The sequence below is a fragment of the Camelus bactrianus genome, chromosome 32 (genome assembly GCF_048773025.1).
Source record: "Camelus bactrianus isolate YW-2024 breed Bactrian camel chromosome 32, ASM4877302v1, whole genome shotgun sequence".
NCBI classification, from domain to species: Eukaryota; Metazoa; Chordata; class Mammalia; order Artiodactyla; family Camelidae; genus Camelus; species Camelus bactrianus.
Window position 1 is genome coordinate 28,377,580 of NC_133570.1, and position 19,526 is coordinate 28,397,105.

Consider the following 19,526-nt stretch of genomic DNA (forward strand, 5'->3'; position numbering starts at 1 on the left):
CGGGTGCTGCAGACAGAAGACGGAACCTCCCCACACTCAGAATTCCGGAACACGGGTGACTGTGTGGGTGAGGTTTAGGGCCGCACTCCACGCAGCTTCCTGGTGTCACAGGTGTTCCCTGGCAGGGGGAAGTCCGCTAATTACCTCCCCTGTCCATGGGGAGGCACTAGATGCTACCTGCGTTTCCAGCCCAACCCCCGCCTTTCCCCGGCTGCCCTCAAAGTGAGGGACTCTGGGAAGACACTCGAAGGGCTCCTAGGAGATCCCGGGTGCTGCAGACAGAAGACGGAACCTCCCCACACTCAGAATTCCGGAACACGGCTGACTGTGTGGGGGAGGTTCGGGGCCGCCCTCCACGCAGCTGCCTGGTGTCACAGGTGTTCCCTGGCAGGGGGAAGTCCGCTAATTACCTCCCTTGTCCATGGGGAGGCACATGATGCTACCTGCTTTTCCAGCCCAACCTCCGCCATTCCCCGGCAGCCCGCACAGGTAGGGACTGGGGGAAGACACTCGAAGGGCTCCTAGGTGAACCCGGGTGCTGCAGACATAAGACGGAACCTCCCCACACTCAGAATTCCGGAACACGGATGACTGTGTGGGGGAGGTTCGGTGCCGCCCTCCACGCAGCTGCCTTGTGTCACAGGTGTTCCCTGGCAGGTGGAAGTCCGCTAATTACCTCCCCTGTCCATGGGGAGGCACTAGATGCTACCTGCGTTTCCAGCCCAACCCCCTCCTTTCCTCGGCAGCCCGCACTGGGACGGACTGGGGGAAGACACTCGAAGGGCTCCTAGGAGATCCCGGGTGCTGCAGACAAAAGACGGATCCTCCCCACACTCAGAATCCCGGAACACGTCTGACTGTGTGGGTGAAGTTTAGGGCCGCCCTCCACGCAGCTGCCTGGTGTCACAGGTGTTCCCTGGCAGGGGGAAGTCCGCTAATTACCTCCCCTGTCCATGGGGAGGCACTAGATGCTACCTGCGTTTCCAGCACAACCCCCGCCTTTCCCTGGCAGCCCGCACTGGGAGGGACTCGGGGAAGACACTCGAAGGGCTGCTAGGAGATCCCGGGTGCTGCAGACAGAAGACGGAACCTCCCCACACTCAGAATTCCGGAACATGGCTGACTGTGTGGGGGAGTTTCGGGGCCGCCCTCCACGCAGCTGCCTGGTGTCACAGGTGTTCCCTGGCAGGGGGAAGTCCGCTAATTACCTCCCCTGTCCATGGGGAGGCACTAGATGCTACCTGCGTTTCCAGCCCAACCCCCGCCTTTCCCCGGCAGCCCGCACAGGAAGGGACTCGGGGAAGACACTCGAAGGGCTCCTAGGAGATCCCGGGTGCTGCAGACAGAAGACGGAACCTCCCCACACTCAGAATTCCGGAACACGGCTGACTGTGTGGGGGAGGTTCGGGGCCACCCTTCACGCAGCTGCCTGGTGTCACAGGTGTTCCCTGGCAGGGAGAAGTCCGCTAAATACCTCCCCTGTCCATGGGGAGGCACTAGATGCTACCTGCTTTTCCAGCACAACCCCCTCCTTTCCCCGGCAGCCCGCAAAGAGAGGGACTCTGGGAAGACACTCGAAGGGCTCCTAGGAGATCCCGGGTGCTGCAGACAGAAGACGGAACCTCCCCACACTCAGAATTCCGGAACACGGGTGACTGTGTGGGTGAGGTTTAGGGCCGCACTCCACGCAGCTTCCTGGTGTCACAGGTGTTCCCTGGCAGGGGGAATTCCGCTAATTACCTCCCCTGTCCATGGGGAGGCACTAGATGCTACCTGCGTTTCCAGCCCAACCCCCGCCTTTCCCCGGCTGCCCTCACAGTGAGGGACTCTGGGAAGACACTCGAAGGGCTCCTAGGAGATCCCGGGTGCTGCAGACAGAAGACGGAACCTCCCCACACTCAGAATTCCGGAACACGGCTGACTGTGTGGGGGAGGTTCGGGGCCGCCCTCCACGCAGCTGCCTGGTGTCACAGGTGTTCCCTGGCAGGGGGAAGTCCGCTAATTACCTCCCTTGTCCATGGGGAGGCACATGATGCTACCTGCTTTTCCAGCCCAACCTCCGCCATTCCCCAGCAGCCCGCACAGGTAGGGACTGGGGGAAGACACTCGAAGGGCTCCTAGGAGATCCCGGGTGCTGCAGACAAAAGACGGATCCTCCCCACACTAAGAATCCCGGAACACGTCTGACTGTGTGGGTGAGGTTTAGGGCCGCCCTCCACGCAGCTGCCTGGTGTCACAGGTGTTCCCTGGCAGGGGGAAGTCCGCTAATTACCTCCCCTGTCCATGGGGAGGCACTAGATGCTACCTGCGTTTCCAGCACAACCGCCGCCTTTCCCCGGCAGCCCGCACTGGGAGGGACTCGGGGAAGACACTCGAATGGCTCCTAGGAGATCCCGGGTGCTGCAGACAGAAGACGGAACCTCCCCACACTCAGAATTCCGGAATATGGCTGACTGTGTGGGGGAGTTTCGGGGCCACCCTTCACGCAGCTGCCTGGTGTCACAGGTGTTCCCTGGCAGGGAGAAGTCCGCTAAATACCTCCCCTGTCCATGGGGAGGCACTAGATGCTACCTGCGTTTCCATCCCAACCCCCTCCTTTCCTCGGCAGCCCGCACTGGGACGGACTGGGGGAAGACACTCGAAGGGCTCCTAGGAGATCCCGGGTGCTGCAGACAAAAGACGGATCCTCCCCACATTCAGAATCCCGGAACACGTCTGACTGTGTGGGGGAGGTTCGGGGCCGCCCTCCACGCAGCTGCCTGGTGTCACAGGTGTTCCCTGGCAGGGGGAAGTCCGCTAATTACCTCCCCTGTCCATGGGGAGGCACTAGATGCTACCTGCGTTTCCAGCACAACCCCCGCCTTTCCCCGGCAGCCCGCACTGGGAGGGACTCGGGGAAGACACTCGAAGGGCTCCTAGGAGATCCCGGGTGCTGCAGACAGAAGACGGAACCTCCCCACACTCAGAATTCCGGAACATGGCTGACTGTGTGGGGGAGGTTCGGGGCCACCCTTCACGCAGCTGCCTGGTGTCACAGGTGTTCCCTGGCAGGGAGAAGTCCGCTAAATACCTCCCCTGTCCATGGGGAGGCACTAGATGCTACCTGCTTTTCCAGCACAACCCCCTCCTTTCCCCGGCAGCCCGCAAAGGGAGGGACTCTGGGAAGACACTCGAAGGGCTCCTAGGAGATCCCGGGTGCTGCAGACAGAAGACGGATCCTCCCCACACTCAGAATTCCGGAACACGGGTGACTGTGTGGGTGAGGTTTAGGGCCGCACTCCACGCAGCTTCCTGGTGTCACAGGTGTTCCCTGGCAGGGGGAAGTCCGCTAAGTACCTCCCCTGTCCATGGGGAGGCACTAGATGCTACCTGCGTTTCCAGCCCAACCCCCGCCTTTCCCCGGCTGCCCTCACAGTGAGGGACTCTGGGAAGACACTCGAAGGGCTCCTAGGAGATCCCGGGTGCTGCAGACAAAAGACGGATCCTCCCCACACTCAGAATCCCGGAACACGTCTGACTGTGTGGGTGAAGTTTAGGGCCGCCCTCCACGCAGCTGCCTGGTGTCACAGGTGTTCCCTGGCAGGGGGAAGTCCGCTAATTACCTCCCCTGTCCATGGGGAGGCACTAGATGCTACCTGCATTTCCAGCACAACCCCCGCCTTTCCCCGGCAGCCCGCACTGTGAGGGACTCGGGGAAGACACTCGAAGGGCTGCTAGGAGATCCCGGGTGCTGCAGACAGAAGACGGAACCTCCCCACACTCAGAATTCCGGAACATGGCTGACTGTGTGGGGGAGTTTCGGGGCCAACCTCCACGCAGCTGCCTGGTGTCACAGGTGTTCCCTGGCAGGGGGAAGTCCGCTAATTACCTCCCCTGTCCATGGGGAGGCACTAGATGCTACCTGCGTTTCCAGCCCAACCCCCGCCTTTCCCCGGCAGCCCGCACTGGGAGGGACTCGGGGAAGACACTCGAAGGGCTCCTAGGAGATCCCGGGTGCTGCAGACAGAAGACGGAACCTCCCCACACTCAGAATTCCGGAACACGGCTGACTGTGTGGGGGAGGTTCGGGGCCACCCTTCACGCAGCTGCCTGGTGTCACAGGTGTTCCCTGGCAGGGAGAAGTCCGCTAAATACCTCCCCTGTCCATGGGGAGGCACTAGATGCTACCTGCTTTTCCAGCACAACCCCCTCCTTTCCCCGGCAGCCCGCAAATGAGGGACTCTGGGAAGACACTCGAAGGGCTCCTAGGAGATCCCGGGTGCTGCAGACAGAAGACGGAACCTCCCCACACTCAGAATTCCGGAACACGGGTGACTGTGTGGGTGAGGTTTAGGGCCGCACTCCACGCAGCTTCCTGGTGTCACAGGTGTTCCCTGGCAGGGGGAAGTCCGCTAAGTACCTCCCCTGTCCATGGGGAGGCACTAGATGCTACCTGCGTTTCCAGCCCAACCCCCGCCTTTCCCCGGCTGCCCTCACAGTGAGGGACTCTGGGAAGACACTCGAAGGGCTCCTAGGAGATCCCGGGTGCTGCAGACAAAAGACGGATCCTCCCCACACTCAGAACCCCGGAACACGTCTGACTGTGTGGGTGAAGTTTAGGGCCGCCCTCCACGCAGCTGCCTGGTGTCACAGGTGTTCCCTGGCAGGGGGAAGTCCGCTAATTACCTCCCCTGTCCATGGGGAGGCACTAGATGCTACCTGCGTTTCCAGCACAACCCCCGCCTTTCCCCGGCAGCCCGCACTGTGAGGGACTCGGGGAAGACACTCGAAGAGCTGCTAGGAGATCCCGGGTGCTGCAGACAGAAGACGGAACCTCCCCACACTCAGAATTCCGGAACATGGCTGACTGTGTGGGGGAGTTTCGGGGCCAACCTCCACGCAGCTGCCTGGTGTCACAGGTGTTCCCTGGCAGGGGGAAGTCCGCTAATTACCTCCCCTGTCCATGGGGAGGCACTAGATGCTACCTGCGTTTCCAGCCCAACCCCCGCCTTTCCCCGGCAGCCCGCACTGGGAGGGACTCGGGGAAGACACTCGAAGGGCTCCTAGGAGATCCCGGGTGCTGCAGACAGAAGACGGAACCTCCCCACACTCAGAATTCCGGAACACGGCTGACTGTGTGGGGGAGGTTCGGGGCCACCCTTCACGCAGCTGCCTGGTGTCACAGGTGTTCCCTGGCAGGGAGAAGTCCGCTAAATACCTCCCCTGTCCATGGGGAGGCACTAGATGCTACCTGCTTTTCCAGCACAACCCCCTCCTTTCCCCGGCAGCCCGCAAATGAGGGACTCTGGGAAGACACTCGAAGGGCTCCTAGGAGATCCCGGGTGCTGCAGACAGAAGACGGAACCTCCCCACACTCAGAATTCCGGAACACGGGTGACTGTGTGGGTGAGGTTTAGGGCCGCACTCCACGCAGCTTCCTGGTGTCACAGGTGTTCCCTGGCAGGGGGAAGTCCGCTAATTACCTCCCCTGTCCATGGGGAGGCACTAGATGCTACCTGCGTTTCCAGCCCAACCCCCGCCTTTCCCCGGCTGCCCTCACAGTGAGGGACTCTGGGAAGACACTCGAAGGGCTCCTAGGAGATCCCGGGTGCTGCAGACAGAAGACGGAACCTCCCAACACTCAGAATTCCGGAACACGGCTGACTGCGTGGGGGAGGTTCGGGGCCGCCCTCCACGCAGCTGCCTGGTGTCACAGGTGTTCCCTGGCAGGGGGAAGTCCGCTAATTACCTCCCTTGTCCATGGGGAGGCACATGATGCTACCTGCTTTTCCAGCCCAACCTCCGCCATTCCCCGGCAGCCCGCACAGGTAGGGACTGGGGGAAGACACTCGAAGGGCTCCTAGGAGATCCCGGGTGCTGCAGACAAAAGACGGATCCTCCCCACACTAAGAATCCCGGAACACGTCTGACTGTGTGGGTGAGGTTTAGGGCCGCCCTCCACGCAGCTGCCTGGTGTCACAGGTGTTCCCTGGCAGGGGGAAGTCCGCTAATTACCTCCCCTGTCCATGGGGAGGCACTAGATGCTACCTGCGTTTCCAGCACAACCCCCGCCTTTCCCCGGCAGCCCGCACTGGGAGGGACTCGGGGAAGACACTCGAATGGCTCCTAGGAGATCCCGGGTGCTGCAGACAGAAGACGGAACCTCCCCACACTCAGAATTCCGGAACATGGCTGACTGTGTGGGGGAGTTTCGGGGCCACCCTTCACGCAGCTGCCTGGTGTCACAGGTGTTCCCTGGCAGGGAGAAGTCCGCTAAATACCTCCCCTGTCCATGGGGAGGCACTAGATGCTACCTGCGTTTCCAGCCCAACCCCCTCCTTTCCTCGGCAGCCCGCACTGGGACGGACTGGGGGAAGACACTCGAAGGGCTCCTAGGAGATCCCGGGTGCTGCAGACAAAAGACGGATCCTCCCCACATTCAGAATCCCGGAACACGTCTGACTGTGTGGGGGAGGTTCGGGGCCGCCCTCCACGCAGCTGCCTGGTGTCACAGGTGTTCCCTGGCAGGGGGAAGTCCGCTAATTACCTCCCCTGTCCATGGGGAGGCACTAGATGCTACCTGCGTTTCCAGCACAACCCCCGCCTTTCCCCGGCAGCCCGCAAAGGGAGGGACTCGGGGAAGACACTCGAAGGGCTCCTAGGAGATCCCGGGTGCTGCAGACAGAAGACGGATCCTCCCCACACTCAGAATTCCGGAACACGGGTGACTGTGTGGGTGAGGTTTAGGGCCGCACTCCACGCAGCTTCCTGGTGTCACAGGTGTTCCCTGGCAGGGGGAAGTCCGCTAAGTACCTCCCCTGTCCATGGGGAGGCACTAGATGCTACCTGCGTTTCCAGCCCAACCCCCGCCTTTCCCCGGCTGCCCTCACAGTGAGGGACTCTGGGAAGACACTCGAAGGGCTCCTAGGAGATCCCGGGTGCTGCAGACAGAAGACGGAACCTCCCCACACTCAGAATTCCGGAACACGGCTGACTGTGTGGGGGAGGTTCGGGGCCGCCCTCCACGCAGCTGCCTGGTGTCACAGGTGTTCCCTGGCAGGGGGAAGTCCGCTAATTACCTCCCCTGTCCATGGGGAGGCACATGATACTACCTGCTTTTCCAGCCCAACCTCCGCCATTCCCCGGCACCCCGCACAGGGAGGGACTGGGGGAAGACACTCGAAGGGCTCCTAGGTGAACCCGGGTGCTGCAGACATAAGACGGAACCTCCCCACACTCAGAATTCCGGAACACGGATGACTGTGTGGGGGAGGTTCGGTGCCGCCCTCCACGCAGCTGCCTTGTGTCACAGGTGTTCCCTGGCAGGTGGAAGTCCGCTAATTACCTCCCCTGTCCATGGGGAGGCACTAGATGCTACCTGCGTTTCCAGCCCAACCCCCTCCTTTCCTCGTTAGCCCGCACTGGGACCGACTGGGGGAAGACACTCGAAGGGCTCCAAGGAGATCCCGGGTGCTGCAGACAAAAGACGGATCCTCCCCACACTCAGAATCCCGGAACACGTCTGACTGTGTGGGTGAGGTTTAGGGCCGCCCTCCACGCAGCTGCCTGGTGTCACAGGTGTTCCCTGGCAGGGAGAAGTCAGCTAATTACCTCCCCTGTCCATGGGGAGGCACTAGATGCTACCTGCTTTTCCAGCCCAACCCCCTCCTTTCCTCGGCAGCCCGCACTGGGAAGGACTGGGGGAAGACACTCGAAGGGCTCCTAGGAGATCCCGGGTGCTGAAGACAGAAGACGGAACCTCCCCACACTCAGAATTCCGGAACAAGGATGACTGTGTGGGTGAGGTTTAGGGCCGCCCTCCACGCAGCTGCCTGGTGTCACAGGTGTTCCCTGGCAGGGAGAAGTCCGCTAATTACCTCCCCTGTCCATGGGGAGGCACTAGATGCTACCTGCTTTTCCAGCACAACCCCCTCCTTTCCCCGGCAGCCCGCAAAGTGAGGGACTCTGGGAAGACACTCGAAGGGCTCCAAGGAGATCCCGGGTGCTGCAGACAGAAGACGGAACCTCCCCACAATCAGAATTCCAGAACACGGCTGACTGTGTGGGGGAGGTTCGGGGCCGCCCTCCACGCAGCTGCCTGGTGTCACAGGTGTTCCCTGGCAGGGAGAAGTCCGCTAATAACCTCCCCTGTCCATGGGGAGGCACTAGATGCTACCTGCGTTTCCAGCCAAACCCCCTCCTTTCCTCGGCAGCCCGCACTGGGACGGACTGGGGGAAGACACTCGAAGGGCTCCTAGGAGATCCCGGGTGCTGCAGGCAGAAGACGGAACCTCCCCACACTCAGAATTCCGGAACACGGGTGACAGTGTGGGTGAGGTTTAGGGCCGCACTCCACGCAGCTTCCTGGTGTCACAGGTGTTCCCTGGCAGGGAGAAGTCCGCTAATTACCTCCCCTGTCCATGGGGCGGCACTAGATGCTACCTGCTTTTCCAGCACAACCCCCTCCTTTCCCCGGCAGCCCGCAAAGGGAGGGACTCTGGGAAGACACTCGAAGGGCTCCTAGGAGATCCCGGGTGCTGCAGACAGAAGACGGAACCTCCCCACACTCAGAATTCCGGAACACGGCTGACTGTGTGGGGGAGGTTCGGGGCCGCACTCCACGCAGCTTCCTGGTGTCACAGGTGTTCCCTGGCAGGGGGAAGTCCGCTAATTAACTCCCCTGTCCATGGGGAGGCACTAGATGCTACCTGCGTTTCCAGCCCAACCCCCGCCTTTCCCCGGCTGCCCTCACAGTGAGGGACTCTGGGAAGACACTCGAAGGGCTCCTAGGAGATCCCGGGTGCTGCAGACAGAAGACGGAACCTCCCCACACTCAGAATTCCGGAACACGGCTGACTGTGTGGGGGAGGTTCGGGGCCGCCCTCCACGCAGCTTCCTGGTGTCACAGGTGTTCCCTGGCAGGGGGAAGTCCGCTAATTACCTCCCCTGTCCATGGGGAGGCACATGATGCTACCTGCTTTTCCAGCCCAACCTCCGCCATTCCCCGGCAGCCCGCACAGGGAGGGACTGGGGGAAGGCACTCGAAGGGCTCCTAGGTGAACCCGGGTGCTGCAGACAGAAGACGGAACCTCCCCACACTCAGAATTCCGGAACAAGGATGACTGTGTGGGGGAGGTTCGGGGCCGCCCTCCACGCAGCTGCCTGGTGTCACAGGTGTTCCCTGGCAGGGGGAATTCCGCTAATTACCTCCCCTGTCCATGGGGAGGCACAAGATGCTACCTGCTTTTCCAGCCCAACCCCCGCATTTCCCCGGCAGCCCGCACTGGGAGGGTCTCGGGGAAGACACTCGAAGGGCTCCTAGGAGATCCCGGGTGCTGCAGACAGAAGACGGAACCTCCCCACACTCAGAATTCCGGAACACGGCTGACTGTGTGGGGGAGGTTCGAGGCCGCACTCCACGCAGCTTCCTGGTGTCACAGGTGTTCCCTGGCAGGGGGAAGTCCGCTAATTACCTCCCCTGTCCATGGGGAGGCACTAGATGCTACCTGCGTTTCCAGCCCAACCCCCGCCTTTCCCCGGCTGCCCTCACAGTGAGGGACTCTGGGAAGACACTCGAAGGGCTCCTAGGAGATCCCGGGTGCTGCAGACAGAAGACGGAACCACCCCACACTCAGAATTCTGGAACACGGCTGACTGTGTGGGGGAGGTTCGGGGCCGCCCTCCACGCAGCTGCCTGGTGTCACAGGTGTTCCCTGGCAGGGGGAAGTCCGCTAATTACCTCCCCTGTCCATGGGGAGGCACATGATGCTACCTGCTTTTCCAGCCCAACCTCCGCCATTCCCCGGCAGCCCGCACAGGGAGGGACTGGGGGAAGACACTCGAAGGGCTCCTAGGTGAACCCGGGTGCTGCAGACAGAAGACGGAACCTCCCCACACTCAGAATTCCGGAACACGGATGACTGTGTGGGGGAGGTTCGGGTCCGCCCTCCACGCAGCTGCCTGGTGTCACAGGTGTTCCCTGGCAGGGGGAAGTCCGCTAATTACCTCCCCTGTCCATGGGGAGGCACTAGATGCTACCTGCGTTTCCAGCCGAACCCCCGCCTTTCCCCGGCAGCCCGCACTGGGAGGGACTCGGGGAAGACACTCGAAGGGCTCTTAGGAGATCCCGGGTGCTGCAGACAGAAGACGGAACCTCCCCAAACTCAGAATTCCGGAACACGGCTGACTGTGTGGGGGAAGTTCGGGGCCACCCTTCACGCAGCTGCCTGGTGTCACAGGTGTTCCCTGGCAGGGAGAAGTCCGCTAAATACCTCCCCTGTCCATGGGGAGGCACTAGATGCTACCTGCTTTTACAGCACAACCCCCTCCTTTCCCCGGCAGCCCGCAAAGGGAGGGACTCTGGGAAGACACTCGAAGGGCTCCTAGGAGATCACGGGTGCTGCAGACAGAAGACGGAACCTCCCCACACTCAGAATTCCAGAACACGGCTGACTGTGTGGGGGAGGTTCGGGGCCGCCCTCCACGCAGCTGCCTGGTGTCACAGGTGTTCCCTGGCAGGGAGAAGTCCGCTAATTACCTCCCCTGTCCATGGGGAGGCACTAGATGCTACCTGCGTTTCCAGCCCAACCCCCTCCTTTCCTCGGCAGCCCGCACTGGGACGGACTGGGGGAAGACACTCGAAGGGCTCCTAGGAGATCCCGGGTGCTGCAGACAGAAGACGGATCATCCCCACACTCAGAATCCCGGAACACGTCTGACTGTGTGGGTGAGGTTTACGGCCGCCCTCCACGCAGCTGCCTGGTGTCACAGGTGTTCCCTGGCAGGGAGAAGTCCGCTAATTACCTCCCCTGTCCATGGGTAGGCACAAGATGCTACCTGCTTTTCCAGCCCAACCCCCGCATTTCCCCGGCAGCCCGCACTGGGAGGGTCTCGGGGAAGACACTCGAAGGGCTCCTAGGAGATCCCGGGTGCTGCAGACAGAAGACGGAACCTCCCCACACTCAGAATTCCTGAACACGGCTGACTGTGTGGGGGAGGTTCGGGGCCGCACTCCACGCAGCTGCCTGGTTTCACAGGTGTTCCCTGGCAGGGGGAAGTCCGCTAATTACCTCCCCTGTCCATGGGGAGGCACTAGATGCTACCTGCGTTTCCAGCCCAACCCCCGCCTTTCCCCGGCTGCCCTCACAGTGAGGGACTCTGGGAAGACACTCGAAGGGCTCCTAGGAGATCCCGGGTGCTGCAGACAGAAGACGGAACCTCCCCACACTCAGAATTCCGGAACACGGCTGACTGTGTGGGGGAGGTTCGGGGCCGCCCTCCACGCAGCTGCCTGGTGTCACAGGTGTTCCCTGGCAGGGGGAAGTCCGCTAATTACCTCCCCTGTCCATGGGGAGGCACATGATGCTACCTGCTTTTCCAGCACAACCTCCGCCATTCCCCGGCAGCCCGCACAGGGAGGGACTGGGGGAAGACACTCGAAGGGCTCCTAGGTGAACCCGGGTGCTGCAGACAGAAGACGGAACCTCCCCACACTCAGAATTCCGGAACACGGATGACTGTGTGGGGGAGGTTCGGGGCCGCCCTCCACGCAGCTGCCTGGTGTCACAGGTGTTCCCTGGCAGGGGGAAGTCCGCTAATTACCTCCCCTGTCCATGGGGAGGCACTAGATGCTACCTGCGTTTCCAGCCCAACCCCCGCCTTTCCCCGGCAGCCCGCACTGGGAGGGACTCGGGGAAGACACTCGAAGGGCTCCTAGGAGATCCCGGGTGCTGCAGACAGAAGACGGAACCTCCCCACACTCAGAATTCCGGAACACGGCTGACTGTGTGGGGGAGGTTCGGGGCCACCCTTCACGCAGCTGCCTGGTGTCACAGGTGTTCCCTGGCAGGGGGAAGTCCGCTAATTACCTCCCCTGTCCATGGGGAAGCACTAGATGCTACCTGCGTTTCCAGCACAACCCCCGCCTTTCCCCGGCAGCCCGCACTGGGAGGGACTCGGGGAAGACACTTGAAGGGCTAATAGGAGATCCCGGGTGCTGCAAACAGAAGACGGAACCTCCCCACACTCCGAATTCCGGAACACGGATGACTGTGTGGGGGAGGTTCGGGGCCGCCCTCCACGCAGCTGCCTGGTGTCACAGGTGTTCCCTGGCAGGGGGAAGTCCGCTAATTACCTCCCCTGTCCATGGGGAGGCACTAGATGCTACCTGCTTTTCCAGCACAACCCCCGCATTTCCCCGGCAGCCCGCACAGAGAGGGACTCGGGGAAGACACTCGAAGGGCTCCTAGGAGATCCCGGGTGCTGCAGACAGAAGACGGAACCTCCCCACACTCAGAATTCCGGAACATGGCTGACTGTGTGGGGGAGGTTCGGGGCCAACCTTCACGCAGCTGCCTGGTGTCACAGGTGTTCCCTGGCAGGGAGAAGTCCGCTAAATACCTCCCCTGTCCATGGGGAGGCACTAGATGCTACCTGCTTTTCCAGCACAACCCCCTCCTTTCCCCGGCAGCCCGCAAAGGGAGGGAATCTGGGAAGACACTCGAAGGGCTCCTAGGAGATCCCGGGTGCTGCAGACAGAAGACGGAACCTCCCCACACTCAGAATTCCGGAACACGGCTGACTGTGTGGGGGAGGTTCGGGGCCACCCTTCACGCAGCTGCCTGGTGTCACAGGTGTTCCCTGGCAGGGAGAAGTCCGCTAAATACCTCCCCTGTCCATGGGGAGGCACTAGATTCTACCTGCTTTTCCAGCACAACCCCCTCCTTTCCCCGGAAGCCCGCAAAGGGAGGGACTCTGGGAAGACACTCGAAGGGCTCCTAGGAGATCCCGGGTGCTGCAGACAGAAGACGGAACCTCCCCACACTCAGAATTCCGGAACACGGGTGACTGTGTGGGTGAGGTTTAGGGCCGCACTCCACGCAGCTTCCTGGTGTCACAGGTGTTCCCTGGCAGGGGGAAGTCCGCTAATTACCTCCCCTGTCCATGGGGAGGCACTAGATGCTACCTGCGTTTCCAGCCCAACCCCCGCCTTTCCCCGGCTGCCCTCACAGTGAGGGACTCTGGGAAGACACTCGAAGGGCTCCTAGGAGATCCCGGGTGCTGCAGACAGAAGACGGAACCTCCCCACACTCAGAATTCCGGAACACGGCTGACTGTGTGGGGGAGGTTCGGGGCCGCCCTCCACGCAGCTGCCTGGTGTCACAGGTGTTCCCTGGCAGGGGGAAGTCCGCTAATTACCTCCCCTGTCCATGGGGAGGCACATGATGCTACCTGCTTTTCCAGCCCAACCTCCGCCATTCCCCGGCACCCCGCACAGGGAGGGACTGGGGGAAGACACTCGAAGGGCTCCTAGGTGAACCCGGGTGCTGCAGACAGAAGACGGAACCTCCCCACACTCAGAATTCCGGAACACGGCTGACTGCGTGGGGGAGGTTCGGGGCCGCCCTCCACGCAGCTGCCTGGTGTCACAGGTGTTCCCTGGCAGGGGGAAGTCCGCTAATTACCTCCCCTGTCCATGGGGAGGCACTAGATTCTACATGCTTTTCCAGCACAACCCCCTCCTTTCCCCGGCAGCCCGCAAAGGGAGGGACTCTGGGAAGACACTCGAAGGGCTCCAAGGAGATCCCGGGTGCTGCAGACAGAAGACGGAACCTCCCCACAATCAGAATTCCGGAACACGGCTGACTGTGTGGGGGAGGTTCGGGACCGCCCTCCACGCAGCTGCCTGGTGTCACAGGTGTTCCCTGGCAGGGAAAAGTCCGCTAATTACCTCCCCTGTCCATGGGGAGGCACTAGATGCTACCTGCGTTTCCAGCCAAACCCCCTCCTTTCCTCGGCAGCCCGCACTGGGACGGACTGGGGGAAGACACTCGAAGGGCTCCAAGGAGATCCCGGGTGCTGCAGACAGAAGACGGAACCTCCCCACACTCAGAATTCCGGAACAAGGGTGACAGTGTGGGTGAGGTTTAGGGCCGCACTCCACGCAGCTTCCTGGTGTCACAGGTGTTCCCTGGCAGGGAGAAGTCCGCTAATTACCTCCCCTGTCCATGGGGCGGCACTAGATGCTACCTGCTTTTCCAGCACAACCCCCTCCTTTCCCCGGCAGCCCGCAAAGGGAGGGACTCTGGGAAGACACTCGAAGGGCTCCTAGGAGATCCCGGTTGCTGCAGACAGAAGACGGAACCTCCCCACAATCAGAATTCCAGAACACGGCTGACTGTGTGGGGGAGGTTCGGGGCCGCCCTCCACGCAGCTGCCTGGTGTCTCAGGTGTTCCCTGGCAGGGAGAAGTCCGCTAATTACCTCCCCTGTCCATGGGGAGGCACTAGATGCTACCTGCTTTTCCAGCCCAACCCCCTCCTTTCCTCGGCAGCCCGCAAAGTGAGGGACTCTGGGAAGAAACTCGAAGGGCTCCTAGGAAATCCCGGGTGCTGCAGACAGAAGACGGAACCTCCCCACAATCAGAATTCCAGAACACGGCTGACTGTGTGGGGGAGGTTCGGGGCCGCCCTCCACGCAGCTGCCTGGTGTCACACGTGTTCCCTGGCAGGGGGAAGTCCGCTAATTACCTCCCCTGTCCATGGGGAGGCACTAGATGCTACCTGCGTTTCCAGCCCAACCCCCGCCTTTCCCCGGCAGCCCGCACTGGGAGGGACTCGGGGAAGACACTCGAAGGGCTCCTAGGAGATCCCGGTTGCTGCAGACAGAAGACGGAACCTCCCCACACTCAGAATTCCGGAACACGGCTGACTGCGTGGGGGAGGTTCGGGGCCGCCCTCCACGCAGCTGCCTGGTGTCACAGGTGTTCCCTGGCAGGGGGAAGTCCGCTAATTACCTCCCCTATCCATGGGGAGGCACAAGATGCTACCTGCTTTTCCAGCCCAACCCCCGCATTTCCCCGGCAGCCCGCACTGGGAGGGTCTCGGGGAAGACACTCGAAGGGCTCCTAGGAGATCCCGGGTGCTGCAGAAAGAAGACGGAACCTCCCCACACTCAGAATTCCGGAACACGGCTGACTGTGTGGGGGAGGTTCGGGGCCGCCCTCCACGCAGCTGCCTGGTGTCACAGGTGTTCCCTGGCAGGGAGAAGTCCGCTAATTACCTCCCCTGTCCATGGGGAGGCACTAGATGCTACCTGCTTTTCCAGCACAACCCCCTCCTTTCCCCGGCAGCCCGCAAAGGGAGGGACTCTGGGAAGACACTCGAAGGGCTCCAAGGAGATCCGGGGTGCTGCAGACATAAGACGGAACCTCCCCACAATCAGAATTCCAGAACACGGCTTACTGTGTGGGGGAGGTTCGGGGCCGCCCTCCACGCAGCTGCCTGGTGTCACAGGTGTTCCCTGGCAGGGAGAAGTCCGCTAATTACCTCCCCTGTCCATGGGGAGTCACTAGATGCTACCTGCGTTTCCAGCCCAACCCCCTCCTTTCCTCGGCAGCCCGCACTGGGACGGAATGGGGGAAGACACTCGAAGGGCTCCTAGGAGATCCCGGGTGCTGCAGACAGAAGACGGATCATCCCCACACTCATAATCCCGGAACACGTCTGACTGTGTGGGTGAGGTTTAGGGCCGCCCTCCACGCAGCTGCCTGGTGTCACAGGTGTTCCCTGGCAGGGAGAAGTCCGCTAATTACCTCCGCTGTCCATGGGGAGGCACTAGATGCTACCTGCGTTTCCAGCCCAACCCCCGCCTTTCCCCGGCAGCCCGCACTGGGAGGGTCTCGGGGAAGACACTCGAAGGGCTCCTAGGAGATCCCGGGTGCTGCAGACAGAAGACGGAACCTCCCCACACTCAGAATTCCGGAACACGGCTGACTGTGTGGGGGAGGTTCGGGGCCGCACTCCACGCAGCTTCCTGGTGTCACAGGTGTTCCCTGGCAGGGGGAAGTCCGCTAATTACCTCCCCTGTCCATGGGGAGGCACTAGATGCTACCTGCGTTTCCAGCCCAACCCCCGCCTTTCCCCGGCTGCCCTCACAGTGATGGACTCTGGGAAGACACTCGAAGGGCTCCTAGGAGATCCCGGGTGCTGCAGACAGAAGACGGAACCTCCCCACACTCAGAATTCCGGAACACGGCTGACTGTGTGGGGGAGGTTCGGGGCCGCCCTCCACGCAGCTGCCTGGAGTCACAGGTGTTCCCTGGCAGGGGGAAGTCCGCTAATTACCTCCCCTGTCCATGGGGAGGCACATGATGCTACCTGCTTTTCCAGCCCAACCTCCGCCATTCCCCGGCAGCCCGCACAGGGAGGGACTGGGGGAAGACACTCGAAGGGCTCCTAGGTGAACCCGGGTGCTGCAGACAGAAGACGGAACCTCCCCACACTCAGAATTCCGGAACACGGATGACTGTGTGGGGGAGGTTCGCGGCCGCCTTCCACGCAGCTGCCTGGTGTCACAGGTGTTCCCTGGCAGGGGGAAGTCCGCTAATTACCTCCCCTGTCCATGGGGAGGCACTAGATGCTACCTGCGTTTCCAGCCCAACCCCCGCCTTTCCCCGGCAGCCCGCACTGGGAGGGACTCGGGGAAGACACTCGAAGGGCTCCTAGGAGTTCCCGGGTGCTGCAGACAGAAGACGGAACCTCCCCACACTCAGAATTCCGGAACACGGCTGACTGTGTGGGGGAGGTTCGGGGCCACCCTTCACGCAGCTGCCTGGTGTCACAGTTGTTCCCTGGCAGGGAGAAGTCCGCTAAATACCTCCCCTGTCCATGGGGAGGCACTAGATGCTACCTGCTTTTCCAGCACAACCCCCTCCTTTCCCCGGCAGCCCGCAAAGGGAGGGACTCTGGGAAGACACTCGAAGGGCTCCAAGGAGATCCCGGGTGCTGCAGACAGAAGACGGAACCTCCCCACAATCAGAATTCCAGAGCACGGCTGACTGTGTGGGGGAGGTTCGGGGCCGCCCTCCACGCAGCTGCCTGGTGTCACAGGTGTTCCCTGGCAGGGGGAAGTCCGCTAATTACCTCCCCTGTCCATGGGGAGGCACATGATGCTACCTGCTTTTCCAGCCCAACCTCCGCCATTCCCCGGCAGCCCGCACAGCGAGGGACTGGGGGAAGACACTCGAAGGGCTCCTAGGAGACCCCGGGTGCTGCAGACAGAAGACGGTACCTCCCCACACTCAGAATTCCGGAACACGGCTGACTGTGTGGGGGAGGTTCGGGGCCGCCCTCCACGCAGCTGCCTGGTGTCACAGGTGTTCCCTGGCAGGGGGAAGTCCGCTAATTACCTCCCTTGTCCATGGGGAGGCACATGATGCTACCTGCTTTTCCAGCCCAACCCCCTCCTTTCCTCGGCAGCCCGCACTGGGACCGACTGGAGGAAGACACTCGAAGGGCTCCTAGGAGATCCCGGGTGCTGCAGACAAAAGACGGATCCTCCCCACACTCAGAATCCCGGAACACGTCTGACTGTGTGGGTGAGGTTTAGGGCCGCCCTCCACGCAGCTGCCTGGTGTCACAGGTGTTCCCTGGCAGGGGGAAGTCCGCTAATTACCTCCCCTGTCCATGGGGAGGCACTAGATGCTACCTGCGTTTCCAGCACAACCCCCGCTTTTCCCCGGCAGCCCGCAATGGGAGGGACTCGGGGAAGACACTCGAAGGGCTCCTAGGAGATCCCGGGTGCTGCAGACAGAAGACGGAACCTCCCCACACTCAGAATTCCGGAACACGGATGACTGTGTTGGGGAGGTTCGGGGCCGCCCTCCACGAAGCTGCCTGGTGTCACAGGTGTTCCCTGGCAGGGGGAAGTTCGCTAATTACCTCCCCTGTCCATGGGGAGGCACTAGATGCTACCTGCGTTTCCAGCCCAACCCCCGCCTTTCCCCGGCAGCCCGCACTGGGAGGGACTCGGGGAAGACACTCGAAGGGCTCCTAGGAGATCCCGGGTGCTGCAGACAGAAGACGGAACCTCCCCACAATCAGAATTCCAGAACACGGCTGACTGTGTGGGGGAGGTTCGGGACCGCCCTCCACGCAGCTGCCTGGTGTCACAGGTGTTCCCTGGCAGGGAGAAGTCCGCTAATTACCTCCCCTGTCCATGGGGCGGCACTAGATGCTACCTGCTTTTCCAGCACAACCCCCTCCTTTCCCCGGCAGCCCGCACTGGGAGGGACTCTGGGAAGACACTCGAAGGGCTCCTAGGAGATCCCGGTTGCTGCAGACAGAAGACGGAACCTCCCCACAATCAGAATTCCAGAACACGGCTGACTGTGTGGGGGAGGTTCGGGGCCGCCCTCCACGCAGCTGCCTGGTGTCTCAGGTGTTCCCTGGCAGGGAGAAGTCCGCTAATTACCTCCCCTGTCCATGGGGAGGCACTAGATGCTACCTGCGTTTCCAGCCCAACCCCCTCCTTTCCTCGGCAGCCCGCAAAGTGAGGGACTCTGGGAAGAAACTCGAAGGGCTCCTAGGAGATCCCGGGTGCTGCAGACAGAAGACGGAACCTCCCCACAATCAGAATTCCAGAACACGGCTGACTGTGTGGGGGAGGTTCGGGGCCGCCCTCCACGCAGCTGCCTGGTGTCACACGTGTTCCCTGGCAGGGGGAAGTCCGCTAATTACCTCCCCTGTCCATGGGGAGGCACTAGATGCTACCTGCGTTTCCAGCCCAACCCCCGCCTTTCCCCGGCAGCCCGCACTGGGAGGGACACGGGGAAGACACTCGAAGGGCTCCTAGGAGATCCCGGGTGCTGCAGACAGAAGACGGAACCTCCCCACACTCAGAATTCCGGAACACGGCTGACTGCGTGGGGGAGGTTCGGGACCGCCCTCCACGCAGCTGCCTGGTGTCACAGGTGTTCCCTGGCAGGGGGAAGTCCGCTAATTACCTCCCCTGTCCATGGGGAGGCACAAGATGCTACCTGCTTTTCCAGCCCAACCCCCGCATTTCCCCGGCAGCCCGCACTGGGAGGGTCTCGGGGAAGACACTCGAAGGGCTCCTAGGAGATCCCGGGTGCTGCAGACAGAAGACGGAACCTCCCCACACTCAGAATACCGGAACACGGCTGACTGTGTGGGGGAGGTTCGGGGCCGCCCTCCACGCAGCTGCCTGGTGTCACAGGTGTTCCCTGGCAGGGAGAAGTCCGCTAATTACCTCCCCTGTCCATGGGGAGGCACTAGATGCTACCTGCTTTTCCAGCACAACCCCCTCCTTTCCCCGGCAGCCCGCAAAGGGAGGGACTCTGGGAAGACACTCGAAGGGCTCCAAGGAGATCCGGGGTGCTGCAGACATAAGACGGAACCTCCCCACAATCAGAATTCCAGAACACGGATGACTGTGTGGGGGAGGTTCGGGGCCGCCCTCCACGCAGCTGCCTGGTGTCACAGGTGTTCCCTGGCAGGGAGAAGTCCGCTAATTACCTCCCCTGTCCATGGGGAGTCACTAGATGCTACCTGCGTTTCCAGCCCAACCCCCTCCTTTCCTCGGCAGCCCGCACTGGGACGGACTGGGGGAAGACACTCGAAGGGCTCCTAGGAGATCCCGGGTGCTGCAGACAGAAGACGGATCATCCCCACACTCATAATCCCGGAACACGTCTGACTGTGTGGGTGAGGTTTAGGGCCGCCCTCCACGCAGCTGCCTGGTGTCACA